Source organism: Simochromis diagramma, unplaced genomic scaffold (genome assembly GCF_900408965.1).
Source record: "Simochromis diagramma unplaced genomic scaffold, fSimDia1.1 OVJJ01000617.1, whole genome shotgun sequence".
In the NCBI taxonomy this organism is placed as follows: domain Eukaryota; kingdom Metazoa; phylum Chordata; class Actinopteri; order Cichliformes; family Cichlidae; genus Simochromis; species Simochromis diagramma.
Window position 1 is genome coordinate 625,815 of NW_024386953.1, and position 19,059 is coordinate 644,873.

The following is a 19,059-nucleotide window of genomic DNA, read 5'->3' on the forward strand; positions in this document are numbered from 1 at the left end:
TTTTAATAAATAATTATCTGAATCTTCCAACCAAAGTTTTTATCTGATGTAAAATGTATAGAAATCATACATATACCAACAAGACGGCGTAGCTCACTGTCACAACAGCATCTGTTTTAATTCAAAGGCTTTATGGCTTTTCCTATACCTGGTGGGCCGGTCTCTAGTCAAAATGCCCGGGCCCGTTTTTTGTCCTAGTCCAGCCTTGGGCACGACATGCAGTGAGTTAATCTGAGAAGGTGCATTTAAAAAAAAAAAAAAAAAAAAAATGGCCAGGCCAGTGGTGCACATCGCAAATTAGCTCGAATAAACACATTAGTTGTGCTGCTTCTTAATGACAGTATCTTAGCTAACAACCCCAACTACCAGATTCAATTTGTAATTGGCTAAAAATAACTTAGCCTACTGGTGAGAGGGACGTTGCTAGCTGGCAGTTTTTTCAAGCGATGTTGAAATTTCCACATTCCGACACTTCAAAATGCTTCAGGAGCTGTCCGCTCAGCACAGCATCAGCACCACGGAAATACACGGATACATCCGTACTCGAGACAGTATGAATGCTGGACAGTGGGAGACCAAAGATCACATTAACGTGTGTGTCTCTGTATTAACAAACATGCCATATTGGCCCAGTTTATTTTTCTTATCATTGTTGTGAGGAGACCATAAATAGCATTTGTATTTTCCGTTGTACAGTTCATTTGCTGTTATGGATAAAAAAAGTCTTTTTTTGTTTCAAAATAGCTGATAACTATTCGCTGATAGCTGCCAACATCTGCAAACAAATATAATTCTATAAAGTTGTTCTATATAGTGTGTAACTGTTAATATGGAGTGTTATTAAATTTATTGCTAATGCAATCATATGGCACATTGACTTATGAGGAAATTTTACATGGCACTCATCAGAAAGGTTGCCTACCCCTGCTTTAATTGTGGGGGGGGGGGGGGTGTCAGCAATGCCATCAGAATAAAGAAGGCTGGAAGCATCATTGGTCAGAATTTGGAGATGTCTGAGTCAGTTTGGGACAGGGAGGTCATTCAACTAACTGCACTCCATCATGGACAACCCATTACACCCACTCCACTTCATACCTCTGAAGTGGAGCAGCAGAACTCCTTCTCGCTCAAACTGACTGAAAATAACGGCCACGCTCTGCATGGACAAGCACCAACATACATCTGTGATCTTTTACATCCCCAGCAGGTCCCTGAGGTCATGTGATCAGGACTTGCTAGTTGTCCAAAAGGTGACAGAGCTTTTTGTAACTGTGGCCCCAGACTTTGGAACTCCCTCACATTGAGTTTTAGATTTGTGGACTCAGTCATGTCTTTCAAAAACACACCTAAAAACTCATCTTTTTAAACTTGCTTTTGGTTGATTTTTTTTTTTTTATGTTTTAGCTTCTGTGAAGCACTTTATGATTTTATCTTGAAAGGTGTTGTATAAATAAATTTTACTTACTTATAGAACACTTCGGGAAATTATTTGTACCATTCTCTAAAAAGCTTTATAATTTAATTTTGTGACAGGTGAGGACATCGGTTAGGCATGAGATCCCAAACAAATATTTTTGTTTTATACATTCATGCAGCTGTTTTTCTTAGATTTATTGTTTACATGTTATTTATTAATGCAATTTGCACTTCCCTCTTGTAAAATGTCAGTCTTAGTTTTATTGTTTTTAAACCATTTCATTTTTACTTCCCTGTTTTTAATTACTAAAATTCCTGCACAATCTTAGTATAAGGCCCTTACCAGGTGCCTGTGAGACTTAAACTGTGTTGCTTCTTTGTTGTATGTAGTAGACTGTACAGAGATTAAAAACACATCATGTTTAAAAAAAAAAAAGTTAACTCAAAAGCTGACAGTCCAGGCAGAGATTGGAGCGTGTGTTATGCTAGTAGCAGCTAATGCAGCCTATAAAAGAGAAGTTGCATCCAACAATTTACTTTTTTGCACAGTGCAACTGTTAAAACGAATGCATTCTTCAACACTTGTAATGAACTCTTTTAAAATCCAACAGAATTCTTCTTCACTTATTCCTGATATACACTACCAATCAAAAATTTGGACACCTTCTCATTCAATGTTTTTTCTTTATTCTTACATTTCTTTATTATTTTTTTTCTTCTTATGTAGCAAAGAAGAAAAAAAAAGTATAAATAACTCTACATACATCTTCTATTTTAGATTCCTCAAAGTAGCAACCCTTTGCGTTGTTGACAGTACTGCAAAACCCTTGATGTTCTCTCGATGAGCTTCATGATGTCGTCACCTGAAATGGTTTCATTTCACAGGTGTGCCTGTCAGGGTTCATTTGTTGAATTTCTTGCCTTCTTAATGAGGCTGGAACTATCAGGTGTGTTGTGCAGAAGTCAGGTTGGTACACAGCTAGCAGCCCAATTTGGCAACTGTTAGAATTCACATTATGCGAAGAACCAATCAGCTAAGTAAAGAGAAACTTCAGCCCATCATTACTTTAAGAACTGAAGGGCAGCCAGTCTGGAAAACTGCTAAAACTTTAAATGTCTGTGAAGGTTCTCAGTCATCCAGGTCATCGTAGTCAAAGGAGCTTGCAAAGAAAAGCGTCTGGACTTCTTTAAGTTGCTTGAAGACGTTTCACCTCTCATCCGAGAAGCTTCTTCAGGTCTGAAGAACTTAATGATAACTTAATTTTGTGACAGGTGAGGACATCGGTTAGGCATGAGATCCCAAATATATTTTTGTTTTATACGATCATGCAGCTGTTTTTCTTAGATTTATTGTTTACATGTTATTTATTAATGCAATTTGCACTTCCCTCTTGTAAAATGTCAGTCTTAGTTTTATTGTTTTTAAACCAGAACTGAAGAAGCTTCTCGGATGAGAGGTGAAACGTCTTCAAGCAACTTAAAGAAGTCCAGACGCTTTTCTTTGCAAGCTCCTTTGACTAAAACTTTAAATCTGTCTCCAAACGCAGTCACAGAAACCGTCAAGCACTACGATGAAACTGACTCACATGAGGACCGCCCCAGGAAAGGAAGCCCACCTCTGCTGCTGAGGGTTAATACATACAAGACACCAGCCTCAGAAATCACAAGTTAACAGCACCTCAGATTAGAGCCCAGATAGATGCCACACAGAGCTCCAGTAGCAGACACATTTCTACATCAACTGTTCAAAGGAGACTGTGTGAATCAGGCCTTTATGGTTAAATAGCTGCTAAGAAACCACAACTAAGGAAAAGCAACAAGCAGAAGAGATTTGTGTGGGCCAAATTTCTATGTTGTAGATACATATAAAAGATATAAAATATATGAAGCAAGATACACGGAATTATGTAGCAAAAAAAGTTGATAAATATGTCTTATATTTTAGATTCCTGAAAGTAACAAACCCTTTGATTCATTTATTTTTTTGACACCACTGGAAACCCGTGGCCTTCTCTCAATGAACATCATGATGTAGTCACCTGAAATGGTTTTCACTTCACAGATGTGCCTCGTCAGGGTTCATTTGTGGAATTTCTTTACTTCTGAATCGGTTCGAATCATCAACTATGTTGTGCAGAAGTCTAATTGGTACACAGATGACAGCCGTATTTGACAACTCTTTGGTTCTTGCCATAATATGAATTCTGTCAACTAACTAAAGAAAAACACCAGTCCAAAACTTTGAATGTCCCCAAGTGCAGACGAAAAATAGGCGCTACAGCAAAACTATCTCACAGGAAAAGAAGACGAAGAATCACCTCTGCTGCTGAGGATAGTTTCAGCACAGTCACCAGACTCAGAAATTGCAAGTGAATAGCACCTCAGATTAGAGCCCAGATAGATGCAACACAGAGTGAAGACACATCTCTACATGAACTGTTCAGAGTAGACTGTGCAAATCAGGCCTTTATGGTCAATCAGCTGCTAAGAAACCACGACTAAGGAAAAGCAAAAAGCAGAAGAGATTTGTTTGGGCCAAGAAACACAAAGAGTGGACATTAGACCAGTGGAAATCTGTGCTTTGGTCTGATGAGTCCAAATTTGAGATCTTTGGTTCCACCAACTGTCTTTGGCGACGCAGAAAAGGTGATTGGATGGTCTCTACATGCATGGTTCCCACTGTGAAGAATGGAGGAGGTGTGATGGTGCTTTGGTGGTGACACCATTGTGGATTTAGTCAAAACTCAAAGCACACTTAACTAGGATGGCAACCACAGCATCCTGCAGCAACATGCCATTCCATCTGCTTTGCGTTTAGTTCGACCATCATTTATTTTTCAACAGGACAGTGACCCCAAACACACCTCCAGGCTATTTGACCAATAAGGAAAGTGATGCGCCAGATTGCCTGGCCTCCACAGACACCTGACCTAAACCCAATTGACATGGATTGGGATGAGATGGATCAAAAAAGGAAGCCAAAAGAGCCAACAAGTGCTCAGCATCTCTGGGAACTGCTTCAAGACTGTTGTAAAACCATTTCTGGTGACTACCTCATGAAGGTTATTGAGAGAATGCCAAGAGTGCGCAAAGCAGTAATCAAAGCAAAGGGTCGCTATTTTGAAAAATCTAAAACCTAAAAAATGTTTTGAGTTATTTCACACAGTTTGGTTTACTACATAATTCAATATGTATTCATTCATAGTTTTGATTGCTTCAGTTAGAATCTACAATGTAAATAGTCATAAAATAAAGAAAATCCATTGGATGAGAAGGTGTGTCTAAACTTTTGACTTTTACTGTATGGGCAGTGGTCTAGGGAAAATAATACAAATTAATGTAACCTTGTTACTGCCACTACAGGGTTACATCAGTGTGCAGCTGACCAGGTCTCACTCAACCTTGTGGATGAGGAAGCCATGTTGGGAGGAAAAATGGCTGCCGTGATTTTATGACTTAGTTACTTCAGTCAAAAAAGGAGAAAAAAGAAAACCTTTTTGTATTAACACTATACTGTCACATACTTTAAAAAACGTGTATATAGCCCTAGCACAGAGCATGGAAAAATGGTATCAAAACATAATATGCTATACATATAAACCTAGTCAACTTTAATTATGCATTATAAAGTGGACACATGAAAGTAATTCTAATGCCATTTAAAGTGACCAGGATTTCGTTCAACATCATGAATGCAGAGAGGTAGGCTGCTCTATGCTCACAACCCCTTGATGGGCAGATATAAAAGAAGCTTGGGCATGAGAAAAAAAGTTGCATCGTGTCAAAACTATATAACATAGGTAATATAACACGCCGATATGTACAAAATATGAAGCTGTACCACAGCTAGAAAGTTCGACATCTTAATATAATTTCTGCGTACTTTTCCGGGTAACTTGCTCTATAGTCGTTTAAGTTTAGGAAACGCGAGGGAGAGCTGCACCAGTGGGAGAATTAAAGGCTGCAAGACGAACAACAACAAAGGAGTCTGCGGTGTACGCGGTGACAGTTTAGCGTACTGTGCCCGATTTTTTTAAATTATTTTTTCCCATTTAGTCGGAAATATACGAGCCACTTCACGACAGGGTTAGTGTCGGTGGAGTTTAATAAGCAGTTATTTTACACCAAAATAAAGCCCCCACCCACGCAAAGACATTCAAAGTTACGGGAAACCAGTTATTTCTTACTATGAACTCGACGGAAGTTCAGGCGGCGTCCCGTCTACGTCCAGCATCATAAAGACAATGTTCAGCTTGAAAAAATACACAACAGAAACATTTTCCTTCTTCCTCTCCTCTCTGTGGATCCACAGCGACGGCGGCCATGACAGTCCATCCGGGTACTGCTGTGTTCTTGACACTCACGTAGAAGCGGATGAATATGTATTGCTTGTAAAGACAGAACTAGTGCCATAAGGGAGGATTTTTTTTTTATTCGTATAAAACACCGGTAAAACCGTTTGCACTAAAATGGAAATTTATTCCACTATACGAGACGCCCGTAGAGGAACCTGCAGCATGAGCCTTACGTCATCTTTGGCCTCTGTGTGTGTGTGTGTGTGTGTGTGTGAACCAGATAGGGGGAAGAAGAAGCAACGAGCAGCAATGGCGGATACACGCCATTTCCTGTTCAGTGTGTTGCTTGTTGCTTGAATACCTTTATTTTCTCCGACACTAGAATGTTTTATGTATAATTCTAAATCTGCAGATGAATCCGTCTCTTTATGATCTCAGTATGATGCACAGATTCCATGTAGGTTATTGACACAGCAGCCCATACAGACATGCAGTAATGGATGAAGCTGAGAAGCTTACAAATGGTTACTTCGTTGTCCGCCTGGCACAGGAGCACGGAGCACTGTGTACCGAGCATGTTTCAGATATTACTGTACAGAAGCTCAGTGTGAGGGGTATAAGTGTGTGGGACTAATTTGTGTCAGCAGAAATAGGTGGATTATTTATTTGTTGATAATTTATGTATGTATGATGCACACTAGCTACATGTATGAGAATATAAACAATTTATCAAATAAGACCAAATTATTATCAGCATTAATATACAGTATATTAGGGGTAGGGGAAAAAATCGATACTATGTAGTATTGTGATATTTTGCTTGCTAATAATGTATCGATACAGGGACAGCAGAAATCGTAATTTTGTTACAAAAAAGGTTTTTGTGCTCTGACTTCAGAGCATGTTGATCCTTTTTCTGAGCAAGAATCCTGACACTGTCCAAATGTGTTTAACTTTTTTTTGGCAGCAATAAACATGACAGTTTACTTATTTTAATTTAAGACATGTTTTATTTTAATTAAGTTTAAAACTTTTTTTATTTAATGTAAAATTATATTTTGTTTTAATTTACTTTCAAATTCTTCAGTTGCTGAAGGGGCTGCATAGTTTTCATAAATAGCATAGTTCAGAATAGCTATAATTGTACCAGATGGTTGCATTCAGTTAAGTTGGACTAGACTGTAATACAAACCGTTCAGTTTGTCAACAATAAAACTGAAATGAGAGAAAGACTGAGACTGAGACTTTGATATTAGATAAAATGAATATTGATAAAGTTTACCTTTATGTACAGAATCTGAATATCGCAAAATATTTTAAAAATTGCAATAATATTGTATTGTGCGTTAAGTATTGTGATAATATCGTATCGTGGGATGTATGGTGATTCCCACCTCTACAGTATATAATATACAGCTTTAAGGTGTTAAGGAGGATGACTGTTGTTTATAATTTTTAAAGGGTTTTCTTTAGTTAGAGGGCTCTGTGACATTTCAGATATTCTTCTTAATCTCACACTTGATTCTGTCAGACTGTAAGCTTTTCTGTAAATTAGTTTCTTGGAAAACAAAGTTACAAATTAACCACAAGCTTAGTAGTTTTTGTTTGTTTTAAGCCATTTAACACTGACCTATTAATCATTTCAGCAAGGATCTTATTTTAAAACTTGTTTCTGTCTTGTTTCTTTATATAACAAATAACTTTCATTTAGTTGAATATACAAAAAAGAAGCCAAGAATAACAATTTGAAAGACCAATATAATGATTCCCAAAGAGTTATTTCTAAAAATGTATTTATTAAATTTATTAAAATTTATTTTACTAGGAACTTTGGAAATATGTGTAGAGAGTTTTTAAAACACTAAAAAGGCATGATCACCCATTCTTCAGGAATAGTTCTTTATTCTTCCTGAAGGACATTCTGCCTCGTTGGTGTCTGACCTTCTCTGATGAAGGGTCAAGGGTAACCACGTTTTAAGGACTGTGTTTTCCTTTTCCTTCCCTTTGCCTTGGAATGTGTTCTACCCAGTGTTGAAGAGTCCTGATTACCTTAAGTTTGTATTTTAGAGTGTGGTGGGAGTCAAAGAATAAGTACTGGTCTTTGTGTGGGCTTCAAATAAACTTTAATGTTGGGAAAAACATTGTCATCCTTTATGCATCAGGTTTATCCATAAGACCCACCTCGACAGGACAAAATTCAGCTGTACATCTGCACCTGAAGTGTAAAGGCCATGCTTTTGAGGTTGCTGGTGTTTGCATTTAAGACAGATGTTTTGAAGGAGAAGTCCGCTATGAGTGGCCATCATTGAACAGAGTGGGTGGCTTATGACACCCACTCTCTGCCAACTACAATGCAGTCTTGCTGTAATTAGGTCACATGACAGGGTGAGGCAAGGGCTCCCAGTGGTTTCACCCAAAACCTCTGGTGGTAATGTCCCATGACTCTTTTCACACCTTGGCTCGTGTGATGAGGCACATGACTAACAGTGAATCAACAACCCTCTTAAAGGACAACCCTCGCTAGGGTTGAAATAGCTGGGACTCTCCCCCAATTCGCTTTAAGAACTGAAGAATCTTCTTAGATGAGAGGTGAAATGTCTTCAAAAAGAAGGCAAGTTGCTTTCTTTCCAAACTCATTAGAATCTTCTTTGGATGTTGACCTCCTTTTGTTCTGATGAGCAGTTCATAAAGATAGCCTCATAGGTAACCCAAACATTTAAAACAAAATGTTATTTTATATTTAGGACAGTACTTTCATACAGGGTAGAAAATTGGGAAGTTGAGAGCAGGCTGGTCAGGTTAGTATGAGATTAGGGTAAACCTTATAAAATAAAATAAAAAATAATTCAATTCTAGTCTTTGTAATTAATTTATGGGATTTAAATAGATGCCCTGCGACAAACTGGCGACCTGTCCAGAGTGTACCCTGCCTCTCGCCCTATGGCAGCTGGGATAGGCTCCAGCACCCCCCGCGACCCTGAAAAGGATAAGCGGAAGCGAATGGATGGATGGATTTAAATAGATATGTCTTTTTAGCTTTTATCAGCTGTCTCAGTTTACTCCATTTACTTTCATATTGTTAACAAAACTGAATGTGGAACAAGAGTTGAAACATATCATACAAGTATTGTACAAAATCAGCACAAACATTGCCTAAATAACTAAACCTCTAACTGGACCTGGAATTATTCTAAATATACACTAGGACGCCGGGCATTAATAAAACAATTTATGGGGAATCCATGCAGAGCCCTCGAACACAAAGTTGTGTTTGCTTCAATGGAGTATTATTTTTTTTACATCAATGACAGATCACAGAACCCGGAAATAATTAGAAGATGTAGCTGGATGTTTTTGTCAGTGCCACCATCTAAAAACCATATGTCATAGGATAGTACTGAAGGCTCTGTAGAAAAGAGGAGTGAAAGTGAATAAAGGCAAGGCAGAATGCAATGAATGCGTGAATGACAACGATGAAATTGTAATGGATGATAGAAGGAATAAAGGTAATGAAGGTGAATGAGTTTTAATATCTGAGGCCAACCATCCAAAGTTGTCACGGCTGCGCTGTGTGTGTGTTCCTCCTCCAAGGGTGTGGCCAGCCTCCCAACGGGACACACCCACCAAGCCTGGTGGCCCAGGAAAACCAGGACTCCACACACATGCACACTCACAGGAGAAAGGGAACCCAGAGATACAAGCACAACAGATAATCATGTTACACACCAACAAGCCCAAAACTGCCCATGGGCCCTGGGTCATCAGGACCAGGTTCCTGACAGTACCCCCCTCTAAGGGCCGGCTCCCGAAGGCCCAAAACCAACAAAAAAAATATATAGGACAACCAACCCAGGGTGGGTGGTGTGAGGTCCAGGACGGAGGTCCAGAAAAACAACTCCGCCAAAACAAAAGCAGTCTGAGCCCAAGTAGCCTCCCCCCCCCCCCCAAAAAAAAGAAGAAACCAACCACAGTCCCAGTGGGCAGAAAATAGTTCTGGCAACCTGCCATGGGTCCAGTGGCAGCGAAACAGCAACATAGCGGCTCAGGTGGCCGACCACAGGTCCGGTGGCAGCGTCGCAGCTCTGAAGACGTGCCACGGGTGCGATGGCGACGTTGAGACAGTTCTGGCAGCCTTCCAAGGGTCCAGGGGCAGCAACGAAACAGTTCAGGTACCCGCCCATGACGGGGAAGCTCCTTCGCTGATGGCTGGGGGGTGGTTGCTGGATGTGGACATGCTGGACGTGGATGTGCAGGCCGTGGATGTGCAGGCCCCTCTGGTGCGCTGAACTCCAGCTCGGACTGAGTGGGTCCCTCCGGCGCTTACCTCCCGCTCAAACTGAACGGGTCCCACCGGCATGCCCACCTCCGACTCGGGCTGAGCGGGTTCCAGGCGGCATAGCGACTGCTGGCGGCGGAGATGACGATGATGAAGCAGGCAGGTTAGGTGATGGTGACGTAGGAGCTGCAGACGGACGAGCAGAAGATGGCAGCGTTGCTGCCACAGGCATTTTTGATGGTGGTCGAGAGGCAGCTTCAGGCGTTTGAACAGATAATGGGGGAGCAGCAGTTGCAGATGGTAAAGCAGAGAGCGGTGTGGCAGACAGTGGAGCAGACGGTGGAGTTGATAGCTGGACGAGCTCCGCAGACCCTCCAGCGTGAGCAGACACAGGACCAGAAGGTGCGGAGTCCTCTGGCTGAAGCGACGCTAACTGCAACTGCACAGGGCACACAGCTCGCTCAGGGATGCTGTGGCTGGGGCTGTGCAGTGCAGACCGTCTGTTCAAGTAATGGCAGTGATATGCAGTCCTCAATTGGCTGAATGAGCTCTTCAGAGCATCCAGCAGAGGATGAAAGTGGCTGAACCGGTGACTGAGCTACTGACTGAGCTACAGGCTGGGCTAGAGCAGGCTGAGCTACAGCAGACTTTACTACCTCCAGGGGTCCTGAGTGCTTTGGCTCTGAGTCAACATTTTCACAGTCCACCGACTCTGGAGTATCCTTCAAAAATAGTCCACTCACACTTCAGTTATTAACTGTTTCTGACACTCCCCGCTGGAAGGAGGCTGTGGTCCATCAGAACCAGCATGCATAAGAATACTTTCTTTCCCCAAGATGTCAGACTACTTAGTTAATGTGTTACAATACCACTTTACTTAAGCTATAAAAACTTTGCACACAGAACTCAGTAAAAGCCCTTTCCACATCATGTCCTATCTATATTTTCTACTACCCCCGCTCATAATTGTACATATTTTTTATTTTCTAATTGTATTCCATATCTGTAGTTAGTTATATTCCTTGTGTGTGTGTGTGTATTTTTTAATTATTTTAATATGTATACACACACACGACATAATCTGTTACTGTACCACAGTTTTTTTTGGCTTTGTTTCTTTTTTGTACCCAATCAAAAATAAAAAAAGTTGGTCCCCTAAAAGAATGACAGAGGCACAGTCACAATGTTTTCTAATCCTTCCTTATAGCAAACTTTAGAGTTGAAATTGTAGAGTAACAAAGACCAACGCATGCTCAAAAGATGGCGCCTGTGTGTTTGGCACGCCGTCTACCGCTCTTTTTTATCTGTCTGTTTTTATTGTTTTGTAATAATAATTATTGTGCAACATGTCAGTTCAATACTGTCTTATGATCGTCAGACATTATTGAAAATAGGCTCATCCACCAAAGTTTCAGTTCGGTTTGGTAAAGTTAGCCAAGGTTCTCTGCGTCCCTACCTGGAAGCAATGCCATCGTGCTGGCATCCCCTACCACCGCCATCAGATATGCAGAAGCGACGCAGGAGACGGGGTACCCGTGGAGGTCGCCTCGTTAAGCTGTGAATCCCGATTTCTTAACTTCCTCACAATCTCCGCTCCGTTTGTCAATCTTTTCCACGACTCTTGGTACCATCGCATGCTCTGGCTCCTGTGGATTCCTGGTTGATTCCCGTTGTCGGCTCTATCGGGAGTAGCCCTGTCAAATCCTTCCTTCTTCGGCATCTGCTTTGGAGGGGAATAGACCGCTCAAACCTTCGACCGGTGGATCTGGTTGTCACTGTTGCGGAGGTCTCCGAACCAGCTCCCCTCAGGTTGGGTTTAATAAATGCCAGATCGGTGGCAAATAAGACCTTCATTTTGAAGGATGTAATATTTGTGTGCAATAGTTTATCGGCCTCCTAAATATAACAAGGAGTTTTTATCGGAGTTTTACTCACTAGTTCGCTTAGGAGATTAAATGGCGAACATGTCCAGGCTTCAAGGGGATTCTCTGTCTCTTTTAGATATGCGTGGATCCATTCATGTATAACATACAGTGGGGCAAAAAAGTATTTAGTCAGCCACCGATTGTGCAAGTTCCCCCACTTAAAATGATGACAGAGGTCAGTAATTTGCACCAGAGGTACACTTCAACTGTGAGAGACAGAATGTGAAAAAAAAATCCATGAATTCACATGGTAGGATTTGTAAAGAATTTATTTGTAAATTAGGGTGGAAAATAAGTATTTGGTCACCTCAAACAAGGAAAATCTCTGGCTCTCACAGACCTGTAACATCTTCTGTAAGAAGCTTTTCTGTCCCCCACTCGTTACCTGTATGAATGGCACCTGTTTGAACTCATCATCTGTATAAAAGACACCTGTCCACAGCCTCAAACAGTCAGACTCCAAACTCCGCCATGGCCAAGACCAAAGAGGACACCAGGAAAAGTATTGTAGACCTGCACCAGACTGGGAAGAGTGAATCTACAATAGGCAAGCAGCTTGGTGTGAAAAAATCAACTGTGGGAGCAATCATCAGAAAATGGAAGACATACAAGAACACTGATAATCTCCCTCGATCTGGGGCTCCACGCAAGATCTTATCCCGTGGGGTCAAAATGATCATGAGAACGGTGAGCAAAGATCCCAGAACCACACGGGGGGACCTGGTGAATGACCTGCAGAGAGCTGGGACCAAAGTAACAAAGGTCACCATCAGTAACACACTACAACGGCAGGGAATCAAATCCTGCAGTGCCAGACGTGTTCCGCTGCTGAAGCCAGTGCATGTCCAGGCCCGTCTGAAGTTTGCCAGAGAGCACATGGATGATACAGCAGAGGATTGGGAGAATGTCATGTGGTCAGATGAAACCAAAGTAGAACTTTTTGGTATAAACTCAACTCGTCGTGTTTGGAGGAAGAAGAATACTGAGTTGCATCCCAAGAACACCATACCTACTGTGAAGCATGGGGGTGGAAACATCATGCTATGGGGCTGTTTTTCTGCCAAGGGGACAGGACGACTGATCCGTGTTAAGGACAGAATGAATGGGGCCATGTATCGTGAGATTTTGAGCCAAAACCTCCTTCCATCAGTGAGAACTTTGAAGATGAAACGAGGCTGGGTCTTCCAACATGACAATGATCCAAAACACACCGTCCGGGCAACAAAGGAGTGGCTCCATAAGAAGCATTTGAAAGTCCTGGAGTGGCCTAGCCAGTCTCCAGACCTCAACCCCATAGAAAATCTGTGGCGGGAGTTGAAAGTCCGTGTTGCTCGGCGACAGCCCCAAAACATCACTGCTCTCGAGAAGATCTGCATGGAGGAATGGGCTAAAATACCAGCTACTGTGTGTGCAAACCTGGTAAAGACCTATAGTAAACGTTTGACCTCTGTTATTGCCAACAAAGGTTATGTTACAAAGTATTGAGTTGTATTTTTGTTATTGACCAAATACTTATTTTCCACCCTGATTTACGAATAAATTCTTTACAAATCCTACCATGTGGATTCATGGATTTTTTTTTCACATTCTGTCTCTCACAGTTGAAGTGTACCTCTGGTGCAAATTACTGACCTCTGTCATCATTTTAGGTGGGGGAACTTGCACAATCGGTGGCTGACTAAATACTTTTTTGCCCCACTGTAACAGTCTGATCATGTCTATAAACCCCCTGCCCAAGCCAAATTTCTCCATCACAGCAAACATATAAGTCCACTCAACGTGGTCAAAAGCTTTTTCTGCATAAAGTGACACAACAAGTCCTTGTGTTTTGGTTACATTGGAGTGTTCTATAATATTCAGTAATTTTCTCATGTTTGTAATTGATTCTCTATTCTTGATAAAGCCCGTCTGATCTGCCTTAATAAGCTTGGGTATATAATTTTCTAGTCTGCTAGACAATATTTTGGACAAAATTTTGCTGTCAACATTTATTAAACTAAGTGGGCGATAGGAAGCACATTGATCAGCTGGTTTGTCCTTCTTATGGAAGAGCGATATGTTCGCAGAGTACAATGTATTGGGAAGACTTCCCAATACATAGAGTGCAGATAGATATTTAAGAGGGGTATAGCTACTTGATCCTGGAAAACTTTATAGAAGTCTGGACCAAAACCATCTGGACCAGGGGCTTTCCCTCCTTGAAGAGATTTAATTGCTGTCAGCACCTCTTCTTGTGTTATTTGTTCACCAAGACGAGCTCGATCGCCTTCAGACAAAGTTGGTAAATTGAGTTTATGTAAAAAAATTTGGGTATCACTTAATGTGGCTGTATTTTCAGATATATATAATTGTTTATAGTAATTTTCCATTAATTTAACCAGTTTATTATTTTCATATTGATTCTCTTTCATCTTTTAGTGATGTTATAGCAAGAGATTCTAGTTTCCCAGCAGCTAAACATGCCAATAACCGTCCAGGTTTATCTGCCAACTCAAACAGCCTATGCTTAGCATAGAATATACTGGCCTCTGCTTTTTCAGTCAGAAATTGATTCAGATTGATCTAGTGGCTTCTATTTTTTTCAGTACGTCAGGTGAAAAATGTATTTTGAGGGAGTGTTCTAGATCTGCTTATTTTTTTTCCAGGTCCATTTGATGTTTTAAAGATTCTTTCTTTTTCGCTATACTGTATGAAATTACAGCGCCTTCATTGTATCCCAAAGGACAGAAGGATTTGTGTTTTCATTATCATTTGTCCGTAAAAAAAGATCCACTTGTTCTTTTATATAACTCCGAAACATAGAATTATTTAAAAGTGATGGATTTAATCGCCAACTATGTAGAGTTGGGTGAGCTTCAGGAGGTGAAATATTTAAATGAACATCTGCATGATCAGAGAGTATACGTGTGCCAATATCACAAATGCTAATTCTGTTGAGGACCTCCCTCGAGACAAGGAAATAATCAATACGGGAATAACTCTTATGTGGATTAGAATAAAAAGTATAATCTTTTTCACCTGGATGAAGAGTTCTCCAAACGTCTATCAGCTGCAAGTCAGAACACAGTCCCTTGATAGCTTCTTGCTTTTTGGATACTGAATTGTTGGGTGGTGGATTTTGATCCATTTCTGGGTCTATGCAACAATTAAAATCTCCTGCCAGAACAGTAAATGTTGTCAAATTGACAGATATTTCTTTTATAAGTTCTGAGTATAAGTTTTCCAGATATACATTCGGAGCATAAATACGGCCTATCAGAACAGATTCCCCATATAAACGTCCTATTATAATAACAAATCTACCCTGATCATCTTTAATACACTTTGTAAGAACAAATGGGGTATTTTTATGAATTGAAATTGCAACCCCTCTCTTACTTGATGAAAAAGAAGAAAAGTACACCTGCCCCACCCATTCTCTCTTTAGTTTTAGGTGTTCCACATCTGAGAGGTGAGTTTCTTGCAGGAGAGCAATGTTAGTTTTCTCCTTCTTAAACCAGGTCAAAATTTTCTTACGTTTAATAACATTGTTTATCCCTTTAACATTCAGGGAAACATACTTTAGATCACTCATTGCAGGATCAGTTTACTTAGATTATGTATTGTGCTAGCGACAACAGAAGTATCAGCCTTGTAGTTTAACTTATAAAACAGATTATGCTCAGATCTGCTCAAACACCAACAAAATATAGAGAAAAACAAAAATCTGGGTACTGAAAAATAATATTCCTGCAATAAACATTTATATCGTCCCAAAAACAGGGTTAGACCAGTCCCAGAAAATGTTCCTTGCTCCCGAAGATTGGGAGGAAACTTCACCCGTTGCGGGCGCACCTTGTGGAGAGATGATACACCTTGCTTCCACGTATGCGCCTAGCAAAACCCCAACAAGACTTCCAATGTACCAATAGGTGTTGCCACATTTCTTCTACTTCTTTTCTTCCCAGAATATCATAATACAACACTGAGTCACTGAGTGTAATAGTCAACTGTTCGTCAGACCACTTGAAACAAGGGACAGTTATTATTTTCTGGGTAGACCTCATGATTACTCACGTAATGCTCCTATTGCTGATGCCACTTTCAATGCCTCTTCTGCAGAGTCAAAGGAAAATCTTCTGTTTTCGTATGTGAAACGCAGGGATGCAGGAAACAGCATCCTAAATCGTATTCCTTTGGTAATCAGCATCTGGCAGACCTCGTTGAAGCTTCTCCTCTGCTGTCGCACATTTTGTGGAACATCCTGACGAATGGTTATCAGTGCTCCTTCAAAGAAAGTCTGTTTGTTCTTGCCACTTAAGGCTAACACTTCCCTTTTATCGGTCAGGTAATGGAGTTTCATTATAACAGCTCTTGGGGAACCTGATGTTGGCTCCCCTAAGCTTCTGTGGCAGCGGTCCAGTTGGATCTTTGTCTTCATATTAAGAAGAGAGGGAAGCCACTTTTCAAAATATGTAATAGCATTCGTCCCTTCCACACCTTCCTTGACACCAAATATGCGGAGATTATCTCTTCTACTCTGAGCTTCTTGATCATCTAACCGGTTCGTGAACGTGCACATCTTACTTTTGTGAGTGTGGACCTTTTGTGAGTGTGGACGCGCCATCTCTTTGCTCTTTAAATGCTTTGCTTCTTTTATTGATTTTTATGCTGATTTTTTCCCTTTTTTCCGTATGAGGTTACCTGTGATAGCTTCTGGACACTTATAGATCATTAGGACTAAAGTGTTCTTAACAGAAACAGCAACATTTTTATAGTTACCTTATCCTCAGCGCTCCGTGTGTCTGTGGCCTAGACACAGCTGAAGCCTGATTACAGCCTCTGGGCACCGAACAGCCTCAATAGCCTGGAAAGGTGCTAACCGCTAGGCTAACTAGCAACAAGATGCCTTCCCTCTCCACAGATGACTACCACAGCCTCCTACAGAAGATTGCAGTACTGGAGACAAAAATTCATCGCTTAGAAGTAAACGTGGAGGTAAATGGACTGTGTGGAAATGAAACAACCTTGCCTTTGATTCAAAACAATGGCGATGAGCAAGCTAGTACACAGCTAAGGAGCACAGATAACATGACCAAGAAAGTAGACTCTGTGCATTATTATAAATCCTCAAGCGATAATCCCCCATTGGACTGTCTTGGTGCAAAACCAAGACATAAATCATGTCTCCTGGAAGGGGGAGGACGTATCACGGGCAGAGCACAGCGAGCTGAAATCTCTGAAACCGACTGGCCTTCACTTCCTACGAGACAGAGAAGCTCTTCTACCCCTGTATACGAGAGGAAACAGGACTGGACAACCATGAATAGGAAGGTTAACAACAAACCTCCAAAACAACTGAATGTGAAACTGCAGAACACATTTGCTCCACTATCAAAGGACCCTGAATCTATATCGGACAACCATCCATCTAAAAGTAGCGAAGTAAGCTCTGAAAATCTGTTGAAAAGTAAAAGGCCACAGGGAAAGCTAAAGGCTAGGCCTGAAACTCTGATTGTGGGTGACTCTGCCGTAAAGGATGTACAAAGGATGTGCGGTAAGAACACTAAAGTCCTCTGCTTTCCTAAGGATATGGTCAACAACCTGAAGGAGAGAATTCTTCAAATTGCAGATGAATATCCAACTGTGACAAACATTGTTCTGCATATAGGGTCAAACGATGTGTGGATTATGCTTCTGCAACCATGGGAAACCGAGGATTACTGACACGTCAAGGGAAGAAGTGGTAAAGAGGGTTATATTTTCCTGATGATTGCCTGACGTGATTAGTTTGACAGGAGCGGTCTGGTGAGTGATCATAGCGAATACCTCATTATTTAAAGCAGAGGCTGGAATTGGAGGCTCGTGATGAGTGAGAGGCAGATTCAATGATTTAGCCACCTCAGTGTCTATTAAATTTTGCTCTGACACAGAGTCCACGATAGCACAAAAAGAGTGAGCCTTAGCACTAGTTATTAAAGAAACTGACAGCAAAAGACAGGGTTTATCTCCTCTGAAAACACTGCCCACCCGTAACCCCGAACTTACCGGCGGGCCCTGGCTTTTGGCCGGACCGGGTAGACAGCAATGTGATGGCCGCTTCCTCCACAGTAAAAACACTCTCCGGCTCGGGAACGCTGTCCCCACTCCTCAGGAGTGACCTGAGCGGAGTATGGGAGTGCCTACTGGGGTCAGCGGGGGAGCTGGCCCCAGGGAGGGGTCACCTGCCCCTCCCTTCCTTCCCTCCCCATCTCCAGCTGCCTCCCTCTTCCCGCTCCACCACAACCACCCACACATGCAGGGCCTTGGAGTAGGGGTATGTCACCAGGGTGCAGAGGAGGCTACCCCCCTCTGTCCCCTTCTGGCTGCCTCTGCCTCAATTTTATCCCACAACTTAGACATTCACATTACTCACACTCTCATTACACATACATATAGGATCTTGGGGGTGGGCACGATACACGGAGTCCAAATTACCATCAGGGTGTACACCTCACCCCTGGCGTCGTTGCCCACCTCTCAATTTTAAATACACGTAGACATTGAGGGCTAGTAGGAGGGGCTATGCGCTTACCTGCTGCTCTCTGGCAGGTAGCTCCATGCCCTCCTGGGTTTTAATTGCACCTTAGAACACACATGCATCAACACTACATATGAGCGGGTGGAGGGAGGTTTGGAGTCTTCTCTCACCCCCATTCTCTGCGGCCTGCTGGAGCGGGGGGGGCTAGGAGGAGTTGGCCGTCCGACTGCGGTCTGGAGTGTGGGGCCTCCCTGCTGCTGCGGAGTCGGGGCGGTCTGCCTCTCCCCACCGCAGGGAAAAGGGTAACACCACCTGGGTCTGGGTGCAGTTCCCCCCTCCAGGGGCAAGGGTACCTAGACCCGGTTCGTAGAGTACGCTTGGGGAGTGTGATCGTATGTACAGCGTCTCTTTATGTCTGTCTCCACGTTGGTTGAGTGTGGAGTAAGTGCATATGAGAGCATGAGGGTGGGAATGGATGTTTGTATCTGTGTGTGCCTGTATGTCTGTGTCTATATGTCAGGTTGGGTATCAGACGCCACCTCTCTGGGGACATCTCAGGCCCTCCAAGGTTTGGAAGCCTATCTCCCCCCCCACCCCCCCACCACTTCCCCTGCCAGTGGCGGACTCCCTCAGACATCGGTGCGTTGG

The 19,059-nt window shown here is 42.0% G+C and overlaps 1 protein-coding gene and 1 long non-coding RNA gene across 2 annotated transcripts in view; one reads left to right on the top strand and one right to left on the bottom strand.

Annotated features, from left to right (window-relative positions):
* Positions 1–6,004, bottom strand: part of si:ch211-214e3.5 (zinc finger protein 518A) — a 24,568-nt gene extending 18,564 nt beyond the window's left edge. Inside the window, exon 1 of the mRNA XM_040038557.1 lies at positions 5,604–6,004. The gene's annotated coding sequence lies outside the window, so the exon portion shown is untranslated. The remainder of the gene's footprint in view (positions 1–5,603) is intronic.
* On the top strand, positions 4,601–18,718 carry LOC120737724. The gene is made up of 3 exons (XR_005696825.1): positions 4,601–4,726; positions 17,837–17,846; positions 18,706–18,718. It is a non-coding gene; the product is annotated as an uncharacterized LOC120737724 (long non-coding RNA).
* The last annotated feature ends 341 nt before the right edge of the window (positions 18,719–19,059 follow it).